Raw genomic sequence first — 24,370 nt, 5'->3', positions numbered from 1 at the left:
GTTATATTAAAGGAAGTGCAGAACCCCGATATGTTGGGGTGAGATTGGGCAGAGGGTCATGGGGAGTACCGAAGTGGTACTCAAGACGACGGAGAGGATCCAACAGGGTCGGAGCAAGCTTCAGACTGCTCAGAGTCATCATAAAAGTTATGTCAACAAGCGCCGTTCGAACGTGGAGTTCTAGGTCGGGGATATGGTCCTCCTAAAGGAGTCATCTTGGAAAGGTATCACCCGGTACATATTTTTAATATAAGTTTTTGCATTTTTACACTGGGAATCGACGAGTTGGAGGCCCCAACTCGTCGAGTAGATGCGAATTTTGGACGCGGGTAGAAGAGTCTACTCGCCGAGTCGGAAGCCCCGACTCGATGGGTAGATCTGTCTAGATGAAACCCTAAATTTTAGGGTTTTCACCCTATTTAAACAACTTATAGGGTCTCCACTCCAGCCTTCATTACCCTCAGACCCTCTTCACGAAACCCTAATCGAATATAGAGTGTTGTTGAGATTTTTGTGTCATTTTGTGTGTCTTTGAAGCTTGGGAGATCAAGAGAAAGCAAGTAGATCTAGAGGTTTTGGCACATTCCTAGCTCATCTGAGGAGTTTAAGAGGAGTTCATCCCAGCGTCGAGGACAGTTCGGTTACTTCACAACAGTGAGGTGAGTTACCTTCCAGTAGAAGTGGGTCGAAGGCACCAAGGCCGGCCCACTTGTAAGAGTTATAGTAGGGATAATTGTCTTTGTGATAATTATCTGGTATACTGTTATCTGTTATGATTATGTGCTAGTATGTTATGATGTTATGTGATATGTGATAGGAGGGGTAGAAGAGACCCCAATACTGATCAATAGGGTCGAAGGGGTATGCCAACACCAAGATAAGGTAGGCAATATATGACTTAAATGTTTATTCACTAGGATGCGATGTGGGAGATTAGGGGGTGAAATAGTCCCCAGTACCGGTCAAAAGGACCGAATGGGTAGGCCAACACTCTTATATGCTAGGCAAGGCACCGGTCGCAAGGACCGAAGGGGTAGGCCAACACCCAAATAATCTAGGAAAAGTACCGGTTGAAAGGACCGAAGGGGTAGGCTAGCACCCTGATATGCTAGGCAAAGTACCGGTCGATAATACCGAAGGGGTAGTTAATACCCAGTTATGTTATACACTATGTGTTATGTATGGTAAGTGTTATTATAAGGGAACTCACTAAGCTTCGTGCTTACAGTTTTCAGTTTTTTTTTCAGGTACCTCTTCATCGAATGGGAAGGAGTCGGCACGATAGTAGCGCATCACACACACATGATTTCCGCATTATGAGATTCGTGGGATTGTACTCTGACATTATTACTATTTTCATGATATGGTTTTGAGAAATGCGATTATGGATTTATGAAATGATGTGACACTATGAAATTTTCTTATAAATGTTTTTCTAAATCCTTATATCAAAATGAAAATTTTGGCCTTGAAATTTAGGATTTTACATTGACTTATTATTATGCACACTGTCAATCTGAAAAGGTTCTCAATATGAATCTGAACAAGTTCAGAATATGAATCTAAACAGGTTTGCAATGTGAATCTGAACTGAAATATCGTTTTTTTAACATGAATATGAATCTATGTTTAAAAAGTACAAAAAAGTATGAATTTTGATATATTTATTAATTTTTTTCTATAAAAAAAATAAACCTTAACTTTTCAACAAAGAAAATGAAATGAGTTTTTTTCGAAAAAAAAGAGTTCATTTTTCATATATCATCATTGATCTCTATGGAGAGAGGACAAAAAATCATGAAAAAATGTATATTTGGTTTTTTTTCGACAAAAAACATGACCTCAAAAATTTTTAAACGAAAAAAGAAAGTGAGTTTTGATATAATCAAATGCATATGCGTCCATTATAAAGTCTACAACTCTTCCTTTTGCCGTTGATAGCTTTAAATTTCGATGTTTTAGATTGGTTCCTTCATTCCTTAATTAATAATGGTTCTCTATTAAACTTTTTCATATGTATATATATATATATATATATATATATATATATATATATATATATATATATATATATATATATATATATATATATATATATATAATGAGTGGTTCAAATGAGAACCACAAAAATTAAGAAATCTAAGAACCTTCATTTCATAAATAAATATGTATTGTGAATATTATTAGATATGTTAAAATCCCGATTTTTTTCTTTTTGGTAAGAAAAGGGCAAAATCGTAGTTTTTTAGTCTAATATTTTCATTCATGCTTACAATTATTCATATTCTAACATGATTTATATAAAATACTAATTTATACAGTTCATTTATAGTTTAATATATAAATTTCACAACTTAATACAATCAATATTATACTAATTCACAAATTCAAAGAATTATCAAACTCAAACTCTACCACCACTAACACATCACATGCTGCCACCTACCACATGTGTCAACATTGCAACCATCATTCCATACAAATAAGATATGTATATAAGGTAATGCAATGACAAGTTAAATACTACATTCATAGTTTAATAAACATATTAATTTAATCAGTTTGAATTTAATATAAAACAATTATAAAAAATTAATGCATTCTTATATATGCATACAACACAAAAAATAAAAATATTCACAACATTTATACAAAAATTCATATACTAACCATTCATTTTTTAACACAAAATTTATTTTAAAAAAAATCATAGCAAAATATAGTCAATTCACAGTTTAATATGATCAATTACCCTTTAATACATAAAATGTACATCATAATATACTAAATTAACAATTTAATAAACATAAATGTCATATTCTTAACTTGAACATTAATACATTGAGATCTGGTGGCTAATGTTTCGTTTAAAGCTTAATTTACATAATATTCAGAATTTAAATTTTATGTAATTTATTTAAAATTAGAGAAAATCATGTATACCTGTATAATGTTTCTTTCTTCACATATTTCATAGGCAAACACAAAACTAATTCATAAAAAGAAAATCACAATTTAATACCATCAATTCACAACTTAATACAGTCAATTCACAGTTTAATACACAAAATTCACAGCTTAATACAATAAATTCACAGTTTAATACATAAAAAGTATATATTCACAACAATATTCTCAACTTAAAACTCACATTTATACGTTCATATCTGGAGGAATGTTTGTGTATTAAATTGTCAATTTATTATATTAAGTTGTGAATAAAATTTACAACTTAATACACAAAATTCACAATTTGATACAATACCTTTACAACTCATTGGTAAGTATAATCTCATATTTCAGTGTACAAATAGCCCGTTCACAGTTTAACACAGATAAATTATCACTTATTTTAGAGGCAAACATAAAAAAAAAAAATTAAAAAAAATTTAAAAAAAAAATTAAAAAAAAAAACATATACATGAATCATAAAAGAAGAGGATAACTTATCTTAAATCAATGAAGAAGATGAAGATGAGTGAGAAATATAAAATATCTTTACTCTACCACCACCATTAACATCAACACCGCCAACTACCATAGACTGCCAACAACCACCTTGACCACCAACCATCTATGCCAAAACCGCCAACATATTTCCCTAAAAAACCAAATTTGAATATAAAAACAAATTAGAATTTACAATTTAATTCATCATTTTAGACACTAATTCACAACTTAATTCAGTATTTCAGACACTAATTTACAACTTAGTGCATCAAAAAATACACATTCACATCTTAATAACTTAAATATTCACAAATTAATACATAAAAACACATATTCACATTTTAATACACTATATTCACAACTCATTTACATGTATAAAATTCAGATCTGGATAAAAAAAATCATAATTCACAATTTAATACAACATTTTAGACACTAATTCAAAGCTTAATTCAATATTCAAAACACTAATTCACAAAATAATTCTTAAAAAAAATCAAAATTCATAGAATAATATGCATTTCAAACACTAGTTCACAACTTAATACAATATTTTAAACATTTATACATAACTTAAAAACTTTCAAATCTCATTAAGGCATTTCATCGAACACCTTGTGTGCACATTGCTTCCACAAATTAATTTAATGTTTCAGACACTAATTCGCAACTTAATAACAAACATATTCACAAATTAGTACATAAAAACACATATTCACAGCTTAATAACTTTGAGAATTTCGTTGAGTCATTTCATCAAACATTTTGTGTGCACCAAACATACTTTATTCAAAATGATAAAAAAAATCATAGTTATACATAATGCTTCTTTTCCAAACATCAAATAAATAACATCTACGTATATAAATAAAATGAAAACTAATCTAAATGTTTTGTATTAAATCTATATTAGATCATAAAAACACATATTCACAGCTTAATAACTTTGCGAATTTCGTTGAGGCATTTCATCAAACACTTTATGCGTACCAAACATACTTTATTCAAAATGATAGAAAATCATATTTATACATAATGCTTCTTTTCCAAACATCAAATAAATAACATCTACATATATAAATAAAATGATAACTAATCTAATTTTTTGTATTAAATTTGTATTAGATCAAAAAAAAAAACTTAAAGCACAAAATCAAATTTGAAGTCATCTTACCTGATTTGAGTTAGAGCATCGAAGTAGTAGATCAAAGATCAATGACATGTGATATTCTATTAACAAATGACAGGTAATAATAATTTAATAGATACTAGACTCTTAGGATGTGGCAAAAGAAAACAAAAACCATGTATGAACTTACAACACTAAGTAATAGCTAGGAGCTAGGGAATAGTGAAAGTACATAAATAAAAAAAATAAGGAAGATTACCTATTATGTATCTGTAATGCAAGTTGTCGATCATTTGTTTTCTTCAAAAATAAAACCATCGATAAGCCAACGTGTAACTCTCTCTCTCTCTCTCTCTCTCTCTCTCTCTCTCTCTCTCTCATTTTAGCACCTGGTTCTTGGTACGTATTCTTTTATTAACATTTTTGCATTTTGGCCTTGGACTCGGCGAGTTAAAGGACCAACTTGTCGAGTAGAAGCGGGATGAGATGTGGGGTTTAAGTTGTGGACTCGATGAGTCGGGTCCCGGACTCGGCGAGTAGGCCTTGTATGGACAAAAACCCTAACCCGATGGTTTGCACTCTATTTAAACACCTTAACTCGGCCTCCTTCGTCCCATTTGTTCCCAGAAGACCCCCATAGTAAACTCTAGCCATTATTGAAGCAATCTAAGGCATTTGGAGTGATTTTGGTGCTTTTGTGATCCAAGGAAGGAAGAAAAAGATTGAAAGATCAAGAGGAGGCTAGAAGGATCCGATTTTGAGCATCATTTGCAGTCTACAGAAGGTATAAAGTGTATACCTTGTTTTTTCTTTTGATAGATCCCATTTTGTGGAGTTTTAGGGCTTTTCTAAGCCATTTTGGTCACCAAACATGATTGCAAGCATGGTTAGGGGTTGATGTTTCAGATCTAGGCCCTTAGAGGGGTTACAAAGCAGAAAGGAGTGGCTCTTACACTCAAAGAAGGCCCCATGCATTGTAATAGATTGTTTTAGGACCTTTTGAGCTCAAAGTTACATGCAAGCACCTAAAGGTTGTAACTTTACGTGCTAGATCGATTGTAGAAGCATAGATCTATCTTTTGATCAAGGGTTGTATATAAGAAATCAAAGATTTAGTGAGAGGATGTGACCAACTTGACGAGTTCACTCTTGGACTCGGCGAGTCCAAGGTTTCTGTCCCATATTAGTTGAGGGTCATAAGGACCCAGTTGAGTGTGGAAAGGTTTTAGGGGGGTCCCGGGGAGTGACCCAACGTTCTGGACTAAGCCATTGTTCTGGAAGTTCATGGGAATCGGCGAGTGCATGAGCAGACTTGGCGAGTCCAATGCAAAATTCTTAAGGATGAAGATGAACATGATGAGTTGTTCATACAACTCGGCGAGTCAAGGATAGGACCTGTGTATCAGTTGAAGATGAACTCGACGAGTTGTTCATACAACTCGGCGAGTCAGATGAGGATTCAGTCGATGTTCATTTAGAAGGAAAACTCATCGAGTTATCGCCTAACTCGACGAGTATGGATGAGTATAAGGATAAATGGAAGGATATGGACTCGGTGAGTTGGCGAGCCAACTCGGTGAGTCAGGTCAACTAGAAGTTGACTTTGACTTTGATTTGGTTAGGGGTAAAATGGCCATTTTACCCTAAGAACAGTTAGCAGTGTATGACTAAGTTTTTTGTGGGAATTATAGCAGGAGGATTTCTGGAGCAGCAGCGGCAGCAATCAGAGGATTCCCGCACAGATCAACAACTACTACGAGGTGAGTTACCTTCCAGTAGCGGTGGGTCTACGGCCATGATGTCGGCCCACCAGTAGGAGTTGTATGATTGGATGATTGTCTTTGTGATATCATCTAGGTTTGCTACTACTTGCTATGTTATATGTTGTCATCATATGTTATATGTGATAGTAGTAGAGTTCGGTTGTTTGGACCGAAGGGTAGGTTAGACACCCCAAATATGTCTGATAATATGTGTTGATATGTTTATATGCTAGCATGATATGTTATATGTGATAGTGGTAGTAGGAGGGGAATAGTACCCAAGTTCTGTTGTTAGGACCGAAGGGTAGTTCGGACACCCTAGATATGTCTGATAGTATGTTTATGTTATGATATATGTGATAGTAGCAGTAGGGGTGAAATAATCCCCGAGGGTCAGTTGTTAGGACCGACGGGTAGGTCAGCAACCCAGAATGGCTTGACATAGGCAGGACGGCACCCCAGAATGGCCGCATGGGTAGGACGGCACCCGAGAATGGCCGCACGGGTAGGTCGGCACCCCAGAATGGTCGTACCGGGTAGGTCGGGCACCCCAGAATTGTCCGGCAGTATGTATGCTATATGATTGCATGGTCTGTGGTACGATGGGGGAACTCACTAAGCTTCGTGCTTATAGGTTACAGTTTTGGTTTCAGGTACCTCTTCAGCGAAGGGGAAGGAGCTGGCACGGTAGCGGCACATCATACACACACTCTTTGTTTCCGCATTATGAGTTATTCTGGGATTTGTACTCTAACATTATTATGTTTTACGATTCGAGTTTCAGATACGATACATGTTTTTATTAAATGATATGATTGTTGGGTCAAAATATGGTTTATACTTTACTTTTCTGGGCAAGTGTATTTTTCTGTAATATTTATGAATTTATGGTCCAGTTTACGGCTGAGTTTACGGCCGTAAACTCATTTACGGCCCATATGTTATCCGGCCCATATTCCAAGTATAAATAGAGGTGTTAGGGTGAGGAGTAGAGATTGATGAACATTACAGAGTTTACGGCCTAGAGAGAGAGAAACGTGTGTGTGTGTGTGTGAATCTCTTGTATCTGGATCATCATTCTATTCATTAATACATTGAGATTCATCATCATCATCTTCTTCTTCTCTTCTATTTTATCTGACAACATCCAATTTGATTGGGATTCCGCACCATCAAACGGATCTGACTGATACACGGGCAGATTAGGGACTTACAATTGGTATCAGAGCCAAATTATATCAGTCAATTTTGTCAGATTTGGGGCATTATTTGATCTTATTTTCGAAATATTTTTGCGTTTTTGGATAGATCTCACAAAAATAAGGGGGGTTTGTTCTTCGTGTTTTTCATAAAAAATGGGTTTTTGATCGAGTTTTGGAGCAAAAAAAGGTGAAAACGCTGTTTTTCAGGTAATCTGGGAAGGGTTTACGGCCGGAGCTTACGGCCGGAAACTGTTTGCGGCCGGCGACTAGGGTTTCAGAGTTCACGGCCCATAGTTTACGGCCCAAGGTTCACGGTCCGAGTTTGCGGCCTCGGAGTTTACGGCCCACGAGAGTTTGCGGCCCAGCAACACATCAACCCATAGAGTGCAGCCTATACTTAAAAAAAAAAGGGGAGGAATTTTCGAGGCTCCAAGGATTCGAACTTGGGTCTCCTCCAAACACAGCCACACGCTTTACCAATTGCTCTAGCACCCCTGAGGTTCTATTACTCCGTGTCGCACTCCCTGTCGCACCTTCTTTCGCATTTTTTTACATGTTTAACCCAAAATTCAATTTCTTTTAGTTTTAAATTTTATTTTCATCCAAAAAAAAAATATAAAAAAAATAATAATTAAATAATAATAATAATAAATAAATTAATTAAAATTAATAAATAAAATTATATTTTAATTTTTGACTTTTATTTTTTAACTTTTGACCTTAAATTTTGATTTTGACTTACAAGTTTGATCTTTGACTTTAAACTTTAACTTTTTCGTTTAACTTTTAAAGTTTCAAATTTAGTTTTTCGGTTTGACTTTTTCAAGTTTGACTTTTGAGTTTAACTTTTTTAAATTTGACTTTTAAGGTTGACTTTTGAGGTTTATAATCAAAGGGTTTGACATTTAAGTTTTATTTTAGCTTCTAGTTGTGCTTTTTAATTAATTTTAAGGTCAACGAGGGAAATAAAGACATGAAAGAGAGTTGTCAGGATATGTTAAGACAAAATTTCCACATGTTCGATTATGTCCCTGGAGAAACCCTGAAAGCTCAGTTGCAGCGATTTACTACACTTACTACTGAGATGAATATAGTTGGGATCTTCTTGACCAAATCTGAGATAAACAAAAATCTACTGAATTCACTTCCAAAATCGTGAGATATGAACGTGGCTATCATCAAGAAGACAAAAGATCTCAATCATCTTAGTCTTGATGATGTAATTGTAGAACTTGATGCTTTGAAGTGTAGAAAAACAATGAGTTCTGAAAACATTCCGGTCACTGAAGTTACATGTACTCCAGCTTGTGAAGCTACGATTAAATTTCTTCGGGAACAAATTGATTTATTTAAAAGAGAAGTTGAGGACCTGAGATATGAAGGATATCAACTCAGGAAAGGACAGAAACCGCTGATGGCTGAGTTAGAAGCAAAAACCAAGGACTTTAGGAAACTTCAGGAAGAGTATAGCAACAAGTGTAAAAATTATGATTATGTTAAGAGACAACTTGCTGCTGTAACTGAAGAACTTGACGCTTTAAAAATTAAGTGTGGAAAAATAGATGTCAGTTTCAAAAATTATACTGCGTCAAGTCAGAGAGTCGAGTCCTTATATGAAACCCAATTAAAATTCAAAGAAAATCAAAACAAGGGTCTAGGGTATGATAGTGTACCTCCTCCTTATAATCATAACTACACATCCATCCCTGTGACACAGGATTAAACTGACAAGGAGCCACATCTTCAATATAGAAAACGAGCTGGATTTGTGTCAGGAGGAGTTATTAATATTGAAGATACTAATGTTACTACTTCTTGTGCAGGCAAAGTAACAGAGGATGAGAACAAGGAGAGTTCTTCTGAACAAACAAACGACCCCTTGAACTCTGAATTTGTTGCTTCGAACTCAGCTGTTTCTGATCAACCTGCTGTTGAGAAATACAGGCCACCAATTCCAATGCAATAAAGTTCTTGTGGTAAGTATGCATGTGGGAACAACAAGAGACAAGACAAAGATACGCCACCAGGGGCAGGAAGAGATAACTTCACAGTGAAGAAAAAGACTTGTTTTCACTGTGGAACACCTTGACACATTGCCAGAAATTGTCCTAATCGTGCATATGTTCCCTACTATGAATAAAGCTGGCAGAACGCACTAAGAGGGAGATACTTCAAAAGAAACCCCTCAAGGTCACGTTCAGACAATAGTGATTGGAACGCACAGAAGGCCAAGAATCTAACCCACAAGGAAAAGAATTTGAATCCCAATGGCAAGAAGGAAATGCCTGCCAAGAAGCCCAATCCAAGAGATGCTCCAGTGAAGCCAAGACTGGTTAGGTCAAGGTCATCTCGAAGATCAGATTCAAGTTCCAAAGCAAGTGACGAGGCACCCATCGGATCGAACAATAAATGGGTTAAACCCGAATATAAATGGGTACCAAAGGTGAAAACTCCCAAATCCTCTAATGACTCTAATATTTCATTGTCTTCTGTTTGTGATAAGCAGGATATGTCATGGGAGAAAGTATTGTGTGTTGACGACAAAGGTCGACCAAATTTCAAAAAGGATTGGGTTCCAAAGACCAACTGATCCCGTTCTGTGTCGGAGCAGTTATGGAGGCATATCATCAGACTTTGGTTTTGTTGGTAGTGGTTGTTCCAAGCACATGATAGGAGACATCTCTCAACTGTACAACACTCAGAACATTATTTGAGAGTATCTGTCCTTTGCGGGAAGGGGAGAAAGGAAGAAATCACTCATGGGGTTACTTCTTAATGATGTAAGTAATTTTTGGATCTGTTCTAAGATTACGCATGCTGTTCTCAGACATTCTGAATGCAGATTCAATCGGTGAATTACGGTTTGCGTTTTCTTCTCTATACTCCTAAATTTTTCTTAAGTTGATTCGCTTTAAAGACAAAATTTTGTTTTAGGATAGTTTAAATTTGCTCATTAACTTTCGTTTCTCCCCTATGCACAAATTTAGGGGGAGAAATAAAAACAAAACAAAATTTAAAAATTTAAAAATAAAAAAACATTAAAAATAATATATGGTGTAAATGAAATGTGCTTGAGGGAGATGTTTTGGGAAGTGATATTATCAAGTGATAACAGGCAACCTGAGTCTGCGTAACGTACCCAAAGTTGAAGGGTCTATGCTCTGGTTTGATGCGTCGGTAGGCATGAAAAATTTTAAATGGACTTGACTAGGCAGAGTTGAACTTAAGAAATTCTTAGTCTTGACAAATCTTGACCTAGTTAGATTCGTTCAGCCTGACAATACAATTCTCGGATAGGTTGAGTAGGGAGATATATATGGGAATCCACTCGTCACATTAAATGAACCCGTACTTGGAACCGTGGTTTAACTTTTCCTCGATGTTCGGATTCTGTCCTTAATTCCGGTTGGATGGGGCGACTGGTAAATTTCGATAAATTAGGTCTGTAGAAAATGATTTTCTTTCTTTCCGTCTGTTAGTCGTATGTTGTGTCCTTTGCGTGACTTCCAATCCGACCTGGTACACAACATATGCAACTCTGTTTATCTACATGTTATATATGTGAAATACTTCTTATCTGTTAGCCATATGATGTCTCCTTTCCGTGACTGCTAATCCGACCTGGTACACAGCATATGCAACCTTCTTCTTCTCAACCCCTCTGAAGTAATAAGTTATAGAATTCTGAATCTATCCTCTCTCTGAATGGTTGTCTGCTCACCCGGTGTAAGGAGTACTCTGGAAGTTCTTGATGGCTGGGGCATATCTGGAAGCGGGAAACATGTTAGAACTCATACAGATTGTCTATAGATCTTGCTGCTCAATTTAGGTAGACAACACTATCCCTGATCGTCGTCAGCTTAATGGTCCTTAAGATATAGTATCTAGGAACTTAGGATTAGATATAATCTTTTAGGAACTTAAGTTCACCCTGTCTTGTAATAATTAATAGTATGTCCTAATTTTGTCACAATTTTTCGTGTTTAAGTGGACAACAATACCGACGATCGACCAGACAAAGACGTGAAGATAGAAGGTACCGACAAGTGGATAAAGGTTGTCTAAAAACTTTGATCCCAAATCACTCTTAAAGTTAGATATCATTTTTAATTTTTGTTAAATTTGTCATAGTTTCTTCTAATTTAAATATTAGGGGAGAATTAAAAATTAAATATAATGAAAATAAAAAAAAAATCAGAAAAATTCAAAAATCAAAGAAAAATCAGAAAAATTAAAAATTCAAAAATAGTATTATTTCTGTTTTATTTCTTGTTCAGAAAAATCAAAAATCCAAAAATATTTTTATTTCTGTTTTAATTTATGTGCTAAGTTTTCTTTTAGTTTTGTTTTGTCTTGAAAAGTGACTTCAGGTATAGATGAAACTCATGGAGCTTGTGTTGAAGATTTCTGAGCCAAAAGCTTCGTCTGTGAGCATAGAAGAATTCTCATTAGAAGGAGCAAGAAATGAAGATTATTCTCTCAACATTTACTCCTTCAACCCCAGAAGCAAGGTGACGTTGCAATTGAAGATTATGTGACGAATTGCATTGAAGCCTCCTCAATCAGCCTGTTGCTATCTTTGTACCTGCTGAAGTGATCCAGAAGATTTGTTCTCTCTGAAGATTCTCAAGCTGAAAGCGCCATCTTTCAAGAATCAGTACGTCAAGCCTCCTCACCCAATGTGTGTTCAATGCCAAATTCTGAAGAAAACCTCAAGTGCTCAAGATGAAGTCATTCATTGAAGATTCATATGTTCATCCTGATGCTGTGAAGAAATTGAAGGTTAAAGTTGAAGCCAAGCTCTCATTGAAGATTGACAAAAAGAGCCAACTACTTTTTAGGGGGAGCTTGTTAGGTCAATTAAGAAAAGAAAACTATAAACCAAGGGGGAGATTGTTGGGTCAAAATATGGTTTATACTTTACTTTTCTGGGCAATTGTATTTTTCTGTAATATTTATGAATTTATGGTCTAGTTTACGGCCATAAACACCTTACGGCCATAAACTCATTTACGGCCCATGTGTTATCCGGCCCATATTCCAAGTATAAATAGAGGTGTTAGGGTGAGGAGTAGAGATTGATTAACATTACAGAGTTTACGGTTGTGTGTGTGTGTGTGAATCTCTTGTATCCAGATCATCATTCTATTCATTAATACATTGAGATTCATCATCATCATCTTCTTCTTCTCTTCTATTTTATCTGACATCATCCGTTTGATTGAGATTCCACACCATCAAACGGATCTGACTAATACACGGGCAGATTAGGGACTTACTATGATCGGTTGATATTTTGATACAAATGTTGTGCAAAACACATAATCAAAAATGAAATTTTTGGTCGTGAAAATTGGGTCGTTACACTCATCTAGCATAAAAGATTTGAATTCGCTTCTTCTCCGACGACTAGTGATGGCGAGGGGCGATGATAGGTCTAAGGCTAGTTTTGGATTTTTGTAGTTCTGGTTAATGATTGTATTCAACATAACGTATGCTAATCCACCTTCGATTTCGACTGTATTCAACACAACACTGGTGGTAGAGTAGCGTTGGGGTGGTGGTCGGAGATGAAGCAAATCTAGAAAGAGGCAATTACAGTGGATCATAGCCGTCAGAGCTTGTAAATCAGGTGTTTCCACTCACTGGAGATGGTAGATCTGGACACTCCGCTCGTTAGTGCTCGTGAATCTGGCATCACCGCTCGTCAGAGTCTTATATCTAGCCTCGTATGTCGTTGGTGGTGGCAGTTACCAACAGAATCCACAGATGTCGAGATGCATAAAGACGATGTTATCAGTGGATTCGGCACATGTAGAGTAGAAGTTACAGATCTGGATGGTTGTGTCGGTGCCGACTAGGATTCCGACGAGTCGAAGGTGGGCGGATATAACGACGGAAGCGATTGGAGGAAGATGTTGGTAGTAAAATGAGGGAAGGAAGAGAGAGGTTGATATTTTTTAGAATTGTGATAGAATGAATCCGATTTAGTTTAGATCTAGTTTTTGATATATGATTATTTGTTTGTGAAACGAGGTTAAGATTTGTTGTTATTTACTATCATGTCATTTTTGAAACATAACAAATATATGATAAATTATAAGTTAAAAATATGGTTTTTGTGGTTCTTAGTTTTCTTTTCTTCTCGTTTGAACCTTTTATTTATATATATATATATATATATATATATATATATATATATATATATATATATATATATATATATATATATATATATATATATATATATATATATATATAGAGAGAGAGAGAGAGAGAGAGAGAGGAGGGTTCAACTGAAAAAAAAGGTTGAAAATGGGGAAATCATTCTTAGCCACTCATTTATTTTTGCCGCAAAAGCCTCCGTCGTACCAGCAGAAATAGGAAAGGAATAGACATGTGTTTTCGAACAAAACATGTTTCCTTAAATTATGCTAATCATTACCTTAATCTACACAAAAACATAGTTTTTTCGATTTTTTTAATTTTTAAGAAGCTATGTTTATCGAAAAATGATTTTTAAATATACCAAAATTCATGATTTTTTATTCTCTACAAATAGACATCCATATTGATATAGCTTTAAGATAAAATAAATTTTTTTTTTTTTATATGTTCAGCTATCGTTATTCATAAGTGAATAAAAATGAATCAGATTTTTACTACAGTACATTCGTTATTCAGTTATGAATAAAAACTATGATTATTATTATTATTATTATTATTATTATTACAGTTTAAGTATCATTCATATATGAATATAGCATATAATAAACATAGTATATTCATATTTAAATATTAGACGATGCATTCACTTATGAATATTACATAGTATATTCACTTGTGAATATTAGATAGTATATTCACTTATGAATATTAAATAATATTTTCATATTTGAATATTACATAGTATTACATGATATATCACATGTGAATATTACATAGTATATTCATTTGTGAATATTAGATGATATATTCACTTATGAATATTACACAGTATATTCACATATGAATATTACACAATATATTCACATATGAATATTACACAGTATATTTACATATGAATATTACAAGGTATTTTCACAAATATATATAATTTTTATATGTTATTCACATATGAATAACATACAGACTATTTGGTTTTTTGTTTTAATGATCATATACTGAGAAAACATATTCATATATGAACATAACGTGCTAATTTAGTTCATGCATTTCATCAAAAAGTTGGAGTGCATACAATTTAACTTTTTTTAAAAATGTTAGAAACATGATATTTTGACTATTTAAATCTACAAAAGAGTAGATTGATAGAGAATTATATGAAATTTTTCAAAAAAAAAAAAACGATTTGATATTTTTCTAACCTCAATTTTCAAGTTTTATTTGATAATCGATGTTGAATTAATGATATGAAGTGGATTTTTGTTGATTATCGATGATGTTGATCAAATAACGTTGGGAGTATAATTAATCATAGATGTTGAAGATCAAATCGTATTCAAGCGCAATTGAAGGTTGAATTAAAAGAACCAAAAACGGATATTTGTTGTTAACTGTTGAATCGTGTTTATTATTGACGAAGATCAATGATTGATTAGCACTGGATGATGTTGATTATGGTTTAATTGAAGAAATCTGGATGATTGTTGAAAGTTGGAGAAGAAATTTGGATGATGAACGATGAATGGGTTTGAACTACAGATACGTATTTGAGATTGAAGTTGTTCTCATATTTACAAGTTTGTCACCGTGTCTTTTTATGCTTGAATAAAATGAGTGGTTGAGAATGATTACTTCGTTCTCAATCTTTTTTATTTTCTCAATTGCACACACACACATATATATATATATATATATATATATATATATATATATATATATATATATATATATATATATATATATATATATATATATATATATATATAACATGTTAGAATTCGATAAACCTAAAACCGTCATAAACAAAAAATAAATAAATAAATAAGCCTTGTCTTCATTGGGTGTATTTAGGGATCACTTAAACAAATATTATACAACCTTTTTAAACATTATCAACAGATTGAAATATTGACTTGTGCAAGTTTATAATTATGTCATGTGAATCACATGGTCTTTTTGAACAGGTCATCTACAATAATTTTAGATGATATTTTATAATAGGAGACGTACATCGGTTTGTGAATCGAGATAAGGCGGTATCAAATGGAGGTCATAATTAAATATCTACAAAATATTTCTTTTAAATAACTGTCCATAATTCATATAACATAGTTATAAAATTAATTAAAATTTTATATAAAAACTTAAAATTATTAATTATATATTTTAAATAAATTATTAATTAGTAGATATTTTTTAGTTATATAAAATTTTAACCGTTAACTTAAATAAATATGTGAAATATATCACTTTATAATTTGTATTAATTTTATTTTAATTTTTATTCAAATGTTATTAATTTAATTTCATTTTAATAAAATTTGAAATTTGAAATTCGAAATTTGAAATTGAGAATCAACATGTTAACAAGTTTCCTTACGTTGACTAGGAAGCCTAATAAGGTGACACATGGGCGGATCCAATGGGTCTCTCGGGATAGCCCTCAAAAAAAATTTGTTAGTTTACTTTTTTTAGAAAAATATCGTTGTATGTAGTGTATATATATGCATCCCTTCACTTCTAAACTCAAACAAACAACTGGTCTATCGGTTAAGGTGTTGGCGATCAATTCTCACTCCTTGCAAATCCTTTGTTTACATTTTTTCCCAGCTATTCTATTCTTTTATTTTCCCAGTTATTCTATCTCATATCGCCAAACACATATAAAACTCAGTTATTTTCATCTATTATATAAACTTCTTATATTCATGCTTTATTTGATATCTACTTTGAGTCTCACATCGATTCAAATATTAAAAGGTACATTAACTTCCAGTTTATATAACAAGACTTAGAGTTAGTTAAGGATTCGATTAAAGTTTGGGTTAAAAACCAAAACCAAATAGGGAAACCCAAGTACAAACTGAAAACCGAAATACCGAACCGATAGGTTTGGGTTTGGTTCAATATTAAAAGTTTCAAAACCAAGGCTATCGGTTTTAGATCAAAACTGGTCCGACCTGCCCCGCCCCATGCTCAGTTGTTGCAATGATACCCCGAAAAAAAAAATTGGCATACCCCTTTTCTTTGAGTCTGACTTTGCCACTGAGATGGCACATGATAAAAGGAGAATAAATGTATTCTTTTATTAGGATATGAAGATGAAGATTCAAAAAACGTTTATACGTTGTATGATAAAGAACATAATAATAATAATAATAATAATAATAATAATAATAATAATAATAATAATAACAACAACAATAATAACAACAACAACAACAACTAGTAAAGTGATCACGCATTCGTTGCACCGGTCAGAATTTTTTTTTTGATGTTTGGTGGGTTGGGTACACGAATTGCCCATGCTTTGCTACGGCGTTGATGCTTTTGTACTTTCTTTGATTCAATTACAATAAAAACCAACTTTTTTTTTCCTATTAAAGCATTGTAACTCAAATAAATAAGTTTTTCAAGAAAGTTATATATAGGGATGTCAACGGCAGGACGGGGATTGTATCCCCCACCCTACCCCCGAAATTTCCCCATTCACCTGTCCACGGCCCCGCCCTCGAAATTTCCAGCCTCCCCATCCCCGCCCAAAATTATAATAGGGGCTAAACTTTCCGCCGCCCCTAACCCTGATTATGTTAACAAATACCCCCTATATGGGATTGGGGCCCCCACAGGTTCGGGGTCCTACGAGATTTTTTGACATCCCTAGTTATATGTCGTCGTCACTTGTCCTAGTAAAAAGGCCATACTACCACTTGTGACTAAGGTAGTAGCACCTGTAGATTTTCTAAAAAAAATCAAAATAAGTGAAATGAACTTAAAAAAGTTTCATAGGACTTTAGATAAAAAGAAGCTCTGGTAATGGACACATAATCTATGTAAATCCCAATCAATAAAATGTTTTCCAAGAACCTTTGAAAGCATCTAAAGGGAAGAGAGGGTACATGGCCATGAAGATTTATTGAGAAAAAGAAGCGCTTAACCATTCGAAGAAAGTTGACCTTACTGAACAAGCACCTTTCTTAGCTTAGTAAGGTTGTTTGTTTCCACTCATTGAAGATTCTATCTACAAAAAAAAGGTCAACCGGGGGGGGGGGGGGGGGGTACTAAAATGGCTCTTTGTACAAAAAGCACCTGTAGACCACAACCTCACTTGGTGACTGATTATCTTCTCCTTGTTGGAGCTCTTTTGATGCCTTTTTTCCTTTGCCTTTTTCTTCCAATTTGTATTCGTCTTCCAGATGCAATGTATCATAATTGATGAACCTTAAAAATTATTTCTCACCCTAAAATAAAAATCTTGATGTGTCATGGTTGAAAATCATTGCTCTACACAGAAATGCGAAGATGACAATGAAATTGTTGTTGACGTATCCCTCAGGAAAAACGTTAAAGAAAAAAAAAGTCAAACTAGAACCAAGCTTGGCCTAGTTAGAGTCTGGTCATATCCAGTATGAGGCCAAGGTCGGGCCTCCACCTACATGGACTCACTGGTATGGTGGTTAAGGGGTAGAACTATGCGTTACCCTCTTCTCCCCATGAGAAATACCCCAGCAAACATGGAGCCAATTAGAGAGCTCTACTTGCCTATTTGACGACAACCACGATCACCCTTATATTGAAGATTCCCCTCTAGCCAATGGGGGAACTAGATAGAAAAACGTGATGGAGGATCCTTCAATACGGATCCGCCACATCATGTCTCACGAGGGAAAGCTCAACAGAATCAGTTAGGAGGCACATGCCTCTCGATCAGGTATAAAGGAACCCTTCTTCCTCACGGAGAAGAGGACCAGACTCTTTCTCTCAAACGTTCCTTATATTCTCTTAGAATCAATTCTAACTTGATCGTCGGAGCTTCGTCCTGGGAGTCTCTCCCGGACGTTGTCTAATGGTCATTTCTTTCCTTTGTATTGTCATATCAGGAGAAGAAACCAGCTCGACACTCACGCTTGATCTCAATCCAACCATCTCCGACATATCACAACAATTGTCATATATTTTTTCCACATCATAGGGTAATACTTTTATGTTGAATGTGTTATTACATGCTATTAATCTACATACAAAGTGAAACACGATTATATTCCAATATACAAACAACACTAAGAATTATTTCTTTATAATGTTGTATTACCAACCATACTTACAACGTCATTAAGCTTTGCCTCTGATGAGCAAATGAAAATTGTATATCCTTCCATGTTAACTCCATCATTTTATTTTATTTTCTCAAATAGGCAAAATAACAACACTGTGGAGGTAGCAATAGAATGACTCAATAGTGTCAAGATAAAACTCAAATGGGGTCATTAAGGTATCAGGTTATGAAAAGATTTACTAAAAACACAAAAAATTAAGAAAAATGATTTTTGTCAGACAGAAAGTAGTATTATCGAACATTGATTTGTCTTTCACCGAAAGGGTCTTTATGATGTTCAAACACGTTAGAATACTTGGATACTTGTTCTTAAAACAAAATCTTTCGGATTAAGTGACCATGTAAAAGTAGAAGGTTATTTAAAAGAAAGCAATCGGGCGACCAACTGAGGTTACTCTAGACATATCCATGAACTTGAAGAAACTCGTTCCAATCTCGGATTAGTTCGTGTACTTTACATCTCCAAGAAAGGATAGAGTTTCTTAGATGTGCTTTATGAGTTGTGCGATTCTCCACCGTTATTTGTGTTATATTTTTTAATGCTTTTTTCAAGAATCCCATCTTAAACAACTTTGTTTTTCAACGCTTTAGAATTAACCAGAAGCCCCCCCCCCCCCCCCCCCCCCCCCGTGTGGGTTGTAAGATGTCACTTTTCTATGAAACTATAATACATTGCTTGAATTGCTAGCCACACTATGCTGATAAATAGAGTGTTCAGATACATAAAAACTGAATCAGACAACTTTCACTTCTTGGAAAATGGGTTTCTAGAAAGCACGGAAAAGGATCTTTGTTTTTCCAGGTTTTAATCTTTGATAGGATTGATCTTTAAAGATCAGCCATTGAAAATTATAAAATAAGTTCGTTGATGAAATCATGATATAGGATGTGTTTATCCTTTGAATTAAAATATGTCTAAACCTGTATAAAATATGTAAAATACCAGAAAAGAAAATTATAATAACAAAATGGGATAAATCCAAGAATAGAAACATATTTTGACTTATTTGTGCATTATGTCGTCTTTCTTTCATTTCCTATAAAGGCAATATACTTTAGGAAAATTCATCAAACTCTGTCATTATACTCCAAAAATCAACATGGTTATTGCAATCTTTTGTTTTTCTGGGGGTAGCATTGGAAATAGGTTGGTTTGGTTATTTTCTTAGCTTATGTTGACTTTTTGGTTTCTTTGTTAAACTTTGTAACTTTTAGCTTCTAACTTGTTCTTTTCCCAAAACCAATAATCTAAATCCCACTTTCTAAATGAACACCTTTCCAACGCATAATATTCCGCAAGTATTCTGCATGTGTCAAACTTCATTACCAAAAAAAGGATTTTTTTTCCATTAAATGGTAGTAAAATAAATAAAACTTAAACAATAAGTTCTTACCTTCTTATCATTAGGGAGAAGAAACTATAATATTCTTAACCTTAAATTTATTATCTCTATTCTTTTTTGCAAAAGACAAAAGACAAGAAACAAAGTTACTTTATCAGCTTCTGCAAATAGGCAATTCCTCTTAATGTTGTTCCATAGGCACCTGACATAAGAGTCTAATAAATTGTAATTAAATTTCATACATAGTAACCTATTGTGTTGCAGTTTCCTAGGTAGCTGACATAAGAGTCGGTGTGTAGATTGAAGTTAAACCTTGGCGTCAACACTTTAATTATGAGTTGTTGAGCTGTTACTTGATCTTTTCTTGAAACTTGAGTCCACCATTGGAACCCCTTGTCGTCTTGGACCTAAATCCTACAATCTATTCGAGTCATTATCCGAAGTATCCATGCTTGTAAACTTTTCCATCTTCCAGACCATTTGAAACTACAAATCATAAAAACTTCATCAAAACCAATAACATTTTCAGATTTAGTAAATTGTATAAACAAAATTAATCTACGTCACACCTTCCTCGGCTGTTGGCGGAAATGTCGAGTGGTGATGGTAGATAGATTACCTAAATCACAAAGAGAATACCATAATTATCTATTAAACAAAACATATATGTCTTCGAGATAAAAATCCTTCCTTGACTTGATTTTTACTCTATCCTAGGAACACATGAGATTTTTAAAAACATTAACCTAATGTTGATAAATGCACATGTTTTGAGTTAAACATATAATAAATTCTTTTTGGAAAACTTTCTAGAATTTTTTATGGTTCTTAAATTTCTATTTTCCTTTGTTTTATTGTATTACCTCTTGAATTATTATCTTATTAGGACATTATGCTAAACCTTTATTAGTATATCAGTAAGATGTTTTACAATTCCTAATTTATTCTCTTTGTAGGATATTTACTGATCCTATCTTATTATATTTTTAGGATGTTTTGTTAATCCTAATTTACTATATTTTAGGATATTTTACTAATGCTAAAGGATTTTATCTACCACTCTAAGGCTCCCTCTTGGTAGTTGTATCTCTAAGGTGGTTGTATAGTATTACCATGAGCCCCCACAATCAGCAGCGATTGACTAGTGATTACCTTGCCACGATGCTTCATCAAACGTCGAATAGTGATTAATAAGAAAGTTATCTTGCCTGGATTATAACAAGCAATCACAGGTGGGGGTGTCAACCCCCGTATAGATCTATACATATCTTTCTAGTTCTCACAAGATTAACAATTATAGGTTCAGGGTAGCCGAATTTAATTAGGCTAAGGATGAATATTAACAGTTCACTAATGCATTAACCTTAGGTAGTTAATCTTTTATCTTTTATCATTTAGCTTTCATAGTGATTTCCAATAACCATCATAATATAAACCCCTTTAATTTTATATTTGATAATTATATCTTTTAGATCTCATAATTATCTAGTATGGTGTGTGTGTATATATGTCACACCCCCGAACCATATGGTGGAAACGTTCGGGGGCTTGCGCATAACTTCATCATTATAGTGTGTGTGTGTGTGTGTGTGTGTGTGTATATATATATATATATATATATATCACACCCCCGAACCATACGGTGGAAACGTCCGGGGGCTTGCGCATGACTTCATCATTATAGTATCATCACATAGTATATAATTGAAAAATAACATCATCATCATCACACATGTAATATGTAACAACGTAAATTTTAAAACAAAATTTTCATTTTTGTAAACATCAAAAACCATCGATTAATATTACAAATTCAAACGTGAACAATGTTATCATAACAAAATACATCCCAAAGATCATAAAATAGTTTTTCTCCGAAAATGTGTACGATCACGCCGATGCCTTTCAACGGTCCTCGCTAGTACCTGAAACACATAACACAACAACTGTAAGCATAAATGGTTAGTGAGTTCCCCATAATACAACTTACGCACATACTCCTTTCCAGGCCGTGACCTTCCGGTCCATGTGTCTCAGGGGACTTTCATCCCGACTAGGTAAACCTTCCGGTCCTACCCACATCAACCTTAAGGTCCACATCACAACGCCTTCCGGCCCATAACATAATGCCTTCCGACCCATATCAAACATATCATACATGGCACGTATAAACGATTAACTTATCACATGCAATGCATATATTTCATAACATATCCGACCTTCCAGTCACACAATAAAAACCCTTCCGGGTACAGTATAGTGAGAAAACTCACCTCGTGGAAAGTCTAAGATCTCGCGTACTCGCTATCTCCAAATCCCAACGACGACCCTACCTCGCCTAATCATAAAAATATCATTTAATAATCAATGACTTCCACAACTAACACTTTACCTTTATCATCATTCCTTAGAGGGTAAAAGACCATTTTACCCTTCCTTGACCTAAAGTCCTCATGTTGACCAAAACCCTAAAAGTCAACAAAAGTCAACCCTGTGAGTACACGGGGCGTACATCGCTAACCCATGGATCGGGGTCTGCACCCAGTACGCACAGCGTACTGGACGTTACGCCCAACATAACCATCAAATTCCAACACCCTTTATTTCTGGTCTTAAACGGTTAAGCCATTACTCCAATTTCTAGATCCGACTCAGTTAATGTGTCTAAACCCATAAAGTCGAGACCTTTAAGCCTTGGCATGACTGTAAAGGCTCCAACACTTCTTAACATCATTTTATTCCAACTCAAGGACCTAGATCTCATGCATGGTGCAATATTCACGTCCAAGATGTCATTTTTATGAGTCTACAACTTCAATAGATCATAAATATGAAGGATCTAAGCTTATGGAGGCCATTTTCACAAAAAGTCTCCACCTTTAGGACTAAAACCCTAGAAAATGATACTAGAAGCATATAACATGAACCAAGTGACAAGATCCGAACTTTTTACCTGATAATGAAGCTTTAACCCTTGCAAAGCTCAGATCTACACTTGAACACCACTTCTAGTCTTTCCAATGAGCTCTTCTTCTCCTTTGCAACCTTGGAATGGCACCACCAAGCTTAGAATACTCACAAAATGGCTTAAGAACGAATGCACACTCTTTTTAGGGTTTCTCTATGAGGGATGGTGGCTGAGAAGTCCAGCCACACATTCCTTTTATAGCCCTCTAAAGGAATTAGTGTTTTAGGTCTGGACCAGTTACACCAAGCGTAACCTTGGGTACGCCCAGTGTACCTGAGGGTGAATGCGTCCAAATGAGGCGCGCGAGTACGCGTAGCGTACACCTTGTACGCCCAACGTACTCGCTTATCATTAAAACCCTAAAATGACAACATAACTAAGATGCAGGGCCAAATAGAAGAATACCTGGATTTCGGGCTGTTACAATTCTCCCCCACTAGAACCAGACTTCGCCCCCGAAGTCTCATACTGAAAACAACTCTGGATACTGATCTCGCATCTCAGACTCGGACTCCCATGTCAGCTCGTACCCCTTCCGATGTTGCCACTGCACTTGTACCAGGGGTACTTCCTTGTTCCTCAGAACTTTAACCTTCCGATCCCTGATCACCACTGGTCTCTCCACATAGTTCAGGCCTGCATCCACCTGAATATCATCTAATGGAACCACTGCCGACTCGTCGGCAATACATTTCCTCAACTGCGAGACATGAAAGGTATTATGGATATGCCCCAACTCAGCAAGTAGATCCAATCGGTAGGCTACCCTGCCTACCCTAGCAATTACCCTGAAAGGTCCAATATACCGGGGTCCCAACTTACCCCTCTTCCTGAATCGTATCACTCCTTTCCAAGGAGAGACCTTTAGGAGCACAAGGTCACCAACCTGAAACTCGAGCTCGGACTGATGCCTGTCCGCATAACTCTTCTGGCGACTCTGCGCTGTCAACAACCTCTGCCTGACCTGTTGAATCTGCTCGGTCCTCTGGAGTACAATCTCCGTGCTACCCATCACCCGCTGCCCCACCTCTCCCCAGCAGATGGGGTGCGACACCTCCTCCCATACAACAGCTCAAAGGGTGGCATACCAATACTCGAATGATGGCTGTTGTTGTACAAAAACTCCGCTAAGGGTAAATAGGTGTCCCAACTCCCTCCAAAATCCAAAACACATGCACGGAGCATATCCTCAAGCATCTGAATCGTCCGCTCGCTCTGTCCATCCGTTTGCGGG

Source organism: Lactuca saligna, chromosome 6, assembly GCF_052625555.1.
Source record: "Lactuca saligna cultivar CGN05327 chromosome 6, ASM5262555v1, whole genome shotgun sequence".
Classification (NCBI taxonomy): Eukaryota; Viridiplantae; Streptophyta; class Magnoliopsida; order Asterales; family Asteraceae; genus Lactuca; species Lactuca saligna.
Note: the sequence above shows the minus strand (reverse complement) of the source record.